Raw genomic sequence first — 8,647 nt, forward strand, 5'->3', positions numbered from 1 at the left:
GCATCACTATGTGATTTAAGCATTTATCTATAAAAGTCCTTTCTCATTTCTTTGCCTTTTCTTAGTTTCAGACCGTAGGTTCTTCTCCTTCTTCCATATGTTTGAGAACCAGTTTAATGTTCTAGATTTTGTGTTGTGATGGAATAATCATGCGTCTCCCTGTGCTAAAAGAAAAGATGTGCTAAAAGAAGAAAGGCATAAAAAAAAGACAGGGAGCGCATGCTTTGTTTTAAGATTAAGATTAAGATCATTTTTGCTGGAACAGACACACTTAGGAAGAGCGGTTTGGAGAACGGTTGTCTGTTTCCAGCTCTCCTCGCGAGAAATTGTACCTGTCTCTTGGTGTCTGTTTCCTTTGTTAATGTGTGCCTTGTGTTTTCAGAAATAACCTTGACACTAACAATATCAGTTCAACAAAAATGGAAAACAACGGTGGAGCTATCCAGCCTCAGAGTTTTCAGCCAGATGCCGTCTGAATAAAGAAAACGAAGACGTACATCGGAGCAAGGACCTTGTGGCTCGTAGTAGCTTCTACATCCATGTAACACCTACAAGTATTTTCCAACTGCATTTTTGTTCTACTCCCAATTCACCACAATTGGAATAAGGAAATACTTACAAATGTAATCTTAAGCCTAACTATCTTTGTATGTCCCCCATCATGAGAAAAATACCAAACGAGCATTTGAAAAACACCAAAAACAGGATTTCATCTAAACGGGTCTTCAAAAATAACATTTCCAACTTTTTTTGCTGTGGATTTTATCAGTGATTACCTTGTGTTTGTGCTACAGTATTAATTAGCAGTTGATCTGTTTCAGCTCATATTTTTTCATAACTCAGATGTGTAGCCAGCAATCCTTCCCTTTCTACGTTCCTGGTTCATATATGACCTGAAAGACTTTGATGACAAAATTCTTTGAAGGCCTGATCAAAGATGAAAGTCTTTGATGAAAGGGATGCATGGTGAGAATGTAGGAAGGAATACCAATAGTTAATATCAGGAAAATTTGTGGAAAAGGGGAGTACAGAGAAATGAGCCCTATATTTAAAACCTCTAATGTATTCTGAAAGGTCAGGTTTAGCCATAAAAAAAAACATATATATATATATATATATATATATATATATATATATATATATATATATATATATATATATATATATATATATATATTTATTGGAAAGAAGAAAAAAAGAAAGGTAAAAGGACATTTACAAGAAAGTTCTAACCGATCACTTGTTCTGGTGGGGAATCAACCCCAAACAGCGAAAGGTGATGAACTTAGAGTAAAAGGGTCTTCTTCTAGTCCCAGTGCTTTCACATAGATGTCTCTTCCTTAAAAAGTAAATACAACCACACAAAAATGTCTGAAGTGTCTCAAAGAAATTATTGCAAACCATCAAAGCAGTGTTTCGTGGCCTCAAAAAGCTTCTCTGTAACCCCTGCTTTTGGTTGGAATATTTTTAAGCAGTGGTCCACTTTTTATACCTTTTAGCCTTTTAAATTCAACTTTGTCAGAGCGAACTTTAAGTTTCCCATCAACCCTGACGCCTCTACTCATGTGACCTTATCTTCAGGTGTGTCCTCCTGTGATTGCTCATGGTGTGTAGTTTGTGACGAGAACTTGCTGCAAGGTTTGTTTCAAGTCTGTAGTCTGGTATCAAAGAAAGAATTTACTTAACATTTGAATTCTATCTAAGATGAAAAGAAAAATAAACATATTTGCCAAGACTTGCTTTCTTTTGTCCTTCATGATAAAACTGTGGAAACTGTATTCAATTCATGGACAGTGTTTTGTTCCGATTCTATGTTGATGATTCACAACTATATCTATTTGTCAGCTCTTTCAGCACCAGCACAATTCAGTTAACTGCTGAAAGGACTTTAAAGAACGGATATCGAATAATCTCGTGCAGCAAATTAGCAGAACTGAGATGCTTAATAGCATCTCCCAGCAGTGCTTTATTTGATAAAGTCTGCTAATTTCATGGTTGAACAAGTTAAACCTGTCAAGAGAAGAAAAGTGCTTTATTTGACAGTTTTAATTGTTTAACTACCATGTCAGTAATATATGTATAAAGATTGAAAAATTAAAAATAAATACATCCAATAAAAATGTAATTGAGCAAAAAATAGAGCTGTTTTTTTCAGTTGTTTTGTTGATCAATTATAGTAAATGTATCCTCTGTATTTGTGAGAACTACATGAAAATGTTTATAAAATATTATAAATCCATCTGCTTGGTGATCCTATAAACTTGGACACACAAAACTGGCTGAACTATTGATGTTATACAGCTGATCATCCATGAACCCATTCAAACTGACTTATTTCTCCCTAAAATGAAAATTGGGGTATATCTCAAACCAAGAAAACCACAACATACATTTTTTTTTCTTTTTTTTTTCTTTTTTTTTTTCTGTTACATGGATGTCACCATGTATTTTTCTGGGTTAAGATAAGAAGTTGTAGTTTTAAGGGACAAAACATTTATTTTATATTTATTTTATATTTATTAAATAATCGGCCACATCACCTGTGAATTATCCATTTAAAAAATAATTTAAAAAAACAGACTGGGATTCTGTTTCTATGGAAGATCCTGGTTATAGCTCTGCAGTAAATATCAGAACAAATATATCTTGGGAGAAAATAACTGCAGTAATTCGAAAAACTTTAACAGACAAATAAAAAGCATAATAAATAGATCAAAACACAGTAAGAATTCAAAACGCATGCAGTGTTCAATGGATTTTCCTCTTTTGTTCTGTTGGTTGAAACATGCAGAGCGTTTCCTGAATTCATTATTTTCTCATCAATTTTTTAAGTGTTTAGTTTATGTTATTTATTTTGTTTCCTGGCATACTTTCTGCTTACTTTTTTGAGTTGCCTGTACCTTCTCAACACAAGAGTTTATTTTTCCCCTGACATAAAACTTTAAAATGGTAAAAAAGAACGTCTTAAAAGTTAGACAAATATCCTCGCAATTTATCTAATGTAAAGAATATCGTAAATTATTAACCAATAACAGCTTGTTATAGACATAGTAGTTTGTTTTAGATCATCTTTGGACTGAAATGTGGGTATTTTTAGGCATATCCTTGTGTGTTAGATTGTTTAAATGATTAGTTACTAATCGATTGGGTAGTCAATATACTTTGGACCAGGAGATGAGGACTTTGACTGTAGAGTCAGACTTGAGTTGCGCACTTGTGCACAGTATGTTTGTGTTTATTTGCATTTATTTACCAGCAGGTAATTTCTCATCGATTTCTGGTCTTTTAAGTTTGATTATGCAGTTTTTAGCCACAAAAAAAGAAAAAAAATTGTTGTTGTCTAGGACATAGTTTCTACAGAGCAACAGCAGTTCAACAGAAATTTACCTCTAAGTTGTGGGTGGGGCAACCCCACCCCTCCGCTTCCTGTTTACACACTCCTGCATGCTTACAGCCCCTCACACCCCCTACCTAACATTATGAGTACAACAGAACTGGTAAATATTATTGGAGCTATTGCGCCACACAGTTTTGAGCCAGATGCTATAAAAAAGAAAAGAGTAAAAGACTATAAATGTCATAAAAAGCAAAATGCCAGATGCTAATATGCTTTATTCAAAAGTTAATCCTTCCCTATGTATGATTGAATAAAAATGGATGCTAATGGACCTAATTCTTTTGTGAATTTGAAGGAGTAATAGATAATGAAAATTTACATGAATTAGGTGCAACATGAAGTAAATCAAGATAAAGCAAACTGCAGCATCCTGGTTCCTGTTGCTGTCATAAAGCACTGTGTTGTGTTTCATTCTCCATACCTGCTATACTCTGCTTGCTGTGTTGGTTGCTCCAGAGTCCACATGTGGCAGTTGGAGAAGAAGAAAAAAAAAAAAAAGCTAAAGGACTGAAGTCGGCATCTGTATTCAGGTGCACTAATGGAATCACTGAGGCTAAAATGGCAGAAGGTGAGAGGTGAGTGCACAGAGAACAGCAAAAGCTCTCCACCGCTGCAGCTGCTGTCGCTCTGCCAAGCTGCTGGACTGTGATGGTATGTAAGGTGTGTGTTTCAGTGTGCACATGTCCATGGGTGTTTTTGTGAATCAGGAAAAAAAATGAAGTGTTTTTTTTTTTTGTTTTTGTGTGTGAAATAGGCTTTAACAGTTTGTTGGTGAGTAATGTCGCTTCCCCACTGCTGTTTTACCCCTTTTTTACACATTTAGGTGTGAGGCTTGTTTGTAGGAAGTGAGTAAAAAAAGGTCTTGGTTATTTTAATTCTTTGTATATTTTAAAGGCAAGTAATCCATTTTCTAAATAAATAAGGTAGAAAAAATAAACAACATTAAGATCCAACGAAAAGTCTGACATTTTTATGTTTTCTAATGACAACCATCAATATTAGATCGATTTGATAGGTTGTATTCAGACATGACACATTTGGTTTGATTAAAGTGACCCAGAGTTTGTTTCCCAAAAAAAAACCCAGAACAAGTTCCCAGGTTCAGGACTAGAAACCGCTCTATGACCCATCTTTTAAGGAGGTTACAGTTCATTTCCACTTGGACTTAGCTTTGGTTCGCTCTGAGTTTCCTCAATCTGAATATGGTCAGTTTCCAAAGCGGAACAAATGGATCAAAGTGCACAGCAACTCATTGAAATTTGTTTGCATGAACGCTGGCTCATTAAAACAACTTTTATCATAACTCATTGCTTGTCACTGTTTTCCCAACAATCTACAGTGTATGTCATAAACACTTACCTTCGTAGCCGATGTCTTTTCAGCAACCATCTTGCAACATGCCTCCACCATACCAAAGCAGCGAGTAAAAGGTGTTGTACCAGACATTGATACAGACATTCAAAATTAGTCAGCAAAATATAAACTTTGAATATGTGAACTATTCCGACAAGGATTGCAAAGTACAGGAATTTCATTATTTCTGCCTCTAATTGCTGTGCTCCAACTTCGTAATTCCTGGCCAATGACTGAAGAGATCTTTAGTCACATGGTTTTGTTTCGTAGCTTTGATTCAAATTTTAATTTTGTCCAGTAGATGGCAGTCTGAATACAGACCAAACACACGGTTCAGGAATCAATCTGGACCAAAGTAAGTGGACTCGGTCAGGACCAACAAACGTTTCCAGTGTAAATACACCCATAGTGTTATATGAAGCTGTGGTTGCTACAAAAACCACCAGTTCAAATTTAAAAACTTGCGAAACAAAAAAAAATTGCCTGATTATTTTCATAGACGCTGATAAACAAACTATTCGTAGTAAGATTTCATGAGGCAGCAACCTTGAGTACACAGCTGTACGCATGATGTTCTACCTTGTGAACTTGTCTTGCAAAAGTAAACTTCTATTCTAAAACACCCATCTTTCAGCATTTTCAAGACACGTAACATTCTATCTTCCCCTAATCCTTGGTGTGCACACAGATCCTTCCTGAGAGAAATACTATACAGCTCAGAGCTTTGCAACTTTTGGTTGAAGGATTTTACAAACTTAGTTACCACAGCATCAATGGCAAAACTAAATCAAACAATTGAGGTAAATGACATATGAAGTCCCCTGGTGCCTGAAATTACCTGACAGATGTGACTACTTTATTCCTCATATTCCTGCTTACAGATCTAATCTGTTAAGTTAGTGTGATTTCAAGATAAGTGAGCATACTTAGAAGACCAGAAATGCATTTTACTGAGTTTCTAAAGAAATACAAAATAATAAAAACTAAAAATTTACTTTATTTGCATTGCACTTTTTTGTAGACAAAACTTTGACAAATTAGATAATAGGCAGAATAAAACATTAAGAATAAAAAAACTTAAGGAAAACTAACATGGGTCGGGCTTTGGTCCTGCATGGACTAAGGCAGCAGATGCTTTAGAATATAGTCAGTTTTTTTTTAACTGATGAAGAGTAATGAGTTCCTCCAGGTAGTCTAAGGTGTAATTACATTGAAATAGAAGAAAACAGATCTTGAATGGTATCTCTATAAATTTGCAAGTTGGTAGTCCTGGTAGATACAGACAAGCATGAACCAAATAGTACATTTGATGCTGCAAAAGACACATCCTCACACAAGGAAGGTGAAAGAAAGTTTTTTTTCACATAAATGAGCTAATGGTCTGTGATGACTCCCAAATCTCTCAAAATAATTGCACAAAGCATTTCCCTAAATTTCTACTATTAATTTTATTTTATTTGTTACCTTTAAAGATGAGTGACTGAATAGGCAAACTTCTGAACAGTTAAAGCAAGGAAGTGAACAATTTTGATTTTTTTTTTATTGTGATCAAATTACTGGCCATTACAAATGAATGACTTATTCCGGTTCCAACAAAATGAAGTCAATTGAAGCATCATTTTCTTCATGATAGGGCCATAGCCATTTTGATGCTAGATGACATCAGTGAGCAGTGATTGGTCAAAGTTGGTCTGGGTCAACCTTTCAATGGCAATCACTCTCACCAATCAGGTGAGTGATTCAGTTTTTTGGAAGGCAACACCCCTACCACTTGAAAGGAGGTTCTGGAGAATCTTTCAATCAAACCTTTCAAATGTTCAATGCAAGACTCCATACATTTATTGAGGCATCTGATTGGTCAGTTTAAAACTTGAAAAACGCGCACCACACAAAAAATATCATGAAATGAAAAATGAGGATTAGCAAAAATACGTTAAAAAAAGTAGCAGAGCAATGATGGTTATCCTGACAAATATGATTAATAGCTGTTTATTATTCTATAGAAGTCTATGGGATTTTAGCCTTAATTGGGACCAGCAGTTACTTCCTATTTGGAACGCAAGGTCACTGAGTCCAGAGTATGAAAAAACTTGGCTTCACTTTATTGAAAACTTTTCTTCTCTAAAACAAATTTCTTGCACCCATAACAGAGATGAATGACTCAATGTGACAAACATTTTGTTTAGTGACAAAAAAAAAAATCAATAAATCATTATTTTTTCCTGTCCTGTATTTCATATTTGCTTTTACACCTCAAAGAACAACAGAGCATTAAAGAAGGAATAGAAAAAAACAAAACATGAAAATGACAGTAAATAGAAAAATGTGTTGCATTCAATATGATGTTTTACCAATGCAGTAATTATATAATTAGAAATATATAAATATTTGACAGCATAGCTCACAACACTAGCTGGTGACATTAAACCACCAACAAGAGAACGGTAATAACAACACAAAATATGATAACATTGACCTTCTATGTTTTCCTGTTTTGCATACGCATAATATTACGAATGATAATGTAAAATGTTTCCAAAGCACTCACTGTATTAAGTTAAAGGATGTTTCATTTGACACACAAATGAAATTTTGAAGTAACTTTGCCCCACTCTGGTGCTCTCATTGTGGTGCTTAAAATGCAGAAACGATGACAGGCACTGCATTGCCATGAGTGGGAACAAAAAGCCTTGCAACAGAAATAAGATTTTTTCGCATTTCATTACTGCTCAGGAAAAACTGCTCTTTCTTTGTGATGCAGAAATTGACAATTGGATTTAATAAAAGCGAAGACTGATTTGGGCCAGAATCCTAAACAGAGATGACACAGAAGCCGCTGCATTCTCATCCCAGAGGGACAATTGAATGAAAAGAAGAGGCGAATCCTAATTCAAAATCAAATCTATGTTTCATGATTTAATTTAAAGTTTAACAGGGAGTCAAAGGAGGAGGATTATGTAATTTTTCCACAGACAATTCCTGAGTCAACAGTCAAAAAAAATAAATAAATAAAACACAAGATACATTTAAATCTGAATAAAAAAGAAATCCTTAAACCAAGACATGGTTATATAAATTATTTAATTAATTAAAATCCATAAAATGTACCCTAACAATGCAATACTTCAGTACAACCTTTTTTTTTTAAATCTAATTCCAATTCAATTTAATTTATACAGCCCAAATTCACAACAACAGTCGTCTCAGTGGGCTTCGTGCCGGTAATTGTAAGGTAGACATACAATCAAAAAGGATCATAAATACATAGAATTCTATAGCATAATAGTAAAACTTTAACTAAACAGACTAAACTAAACTGGCATTCCTTAGACCCCCTTTGGGGTAAGGAAAAACTCCTAAAAGAAAAACGGAATCCGGAAAAAAACGGAGAAACTTCAGGGGTGCCCACATGAAGGAGGGATCCTCCCCCAGAACTCTTAGAGAGAATTAGCTTATCTAACTCTACAACTAGATATATAAAGTCCAGTAAAGGATCTTCATCCAGATGAAGTTGGGGGACGGATAGGGGCACAAGACGAGCCAGAGACAGGATCCACAGCCAGGTGTAGGAGCAGTAGTAGAGGCAAGCCAGAAACGAGGTACACGGTCAGGTACAGGGGGAACGGATGACCCAACTGGAATCTGGAAGCACTCCCACTCCCCAGTGGGAAAGAGGGACAGTACATGAATCGCACTGCACCAAACAGAGGCATGGATAACTAAATGATAAGTAATGATCAAGAATAGAGGAGAGAAGGAGGGTAGAAGTAGATGAGAAAAGAGAACAGAACCCCAGTGCACCATAGTTTCCCCAGCTTCAAACTTTTAGCAGCCTAGTGACAACGTTATTGTTTTTCATAAGTTTAATTAAAAAAAAAATAACAGTAAGGTAAATAT

This window comes from Oryzias latipes, chromosome 10 (genome assembly GCF_053564925.1).
Source record: "Oryzias latipes strain Hd-rR chromosome 10, Olatipes_Hd-rR_3.1".
Lineage (NCBI taxonomy): Eukaryota > Metazoa > Chordata > Actinopteri > Beloniformes > Adrianichthyidae > Oryzias > Oryzias latipes.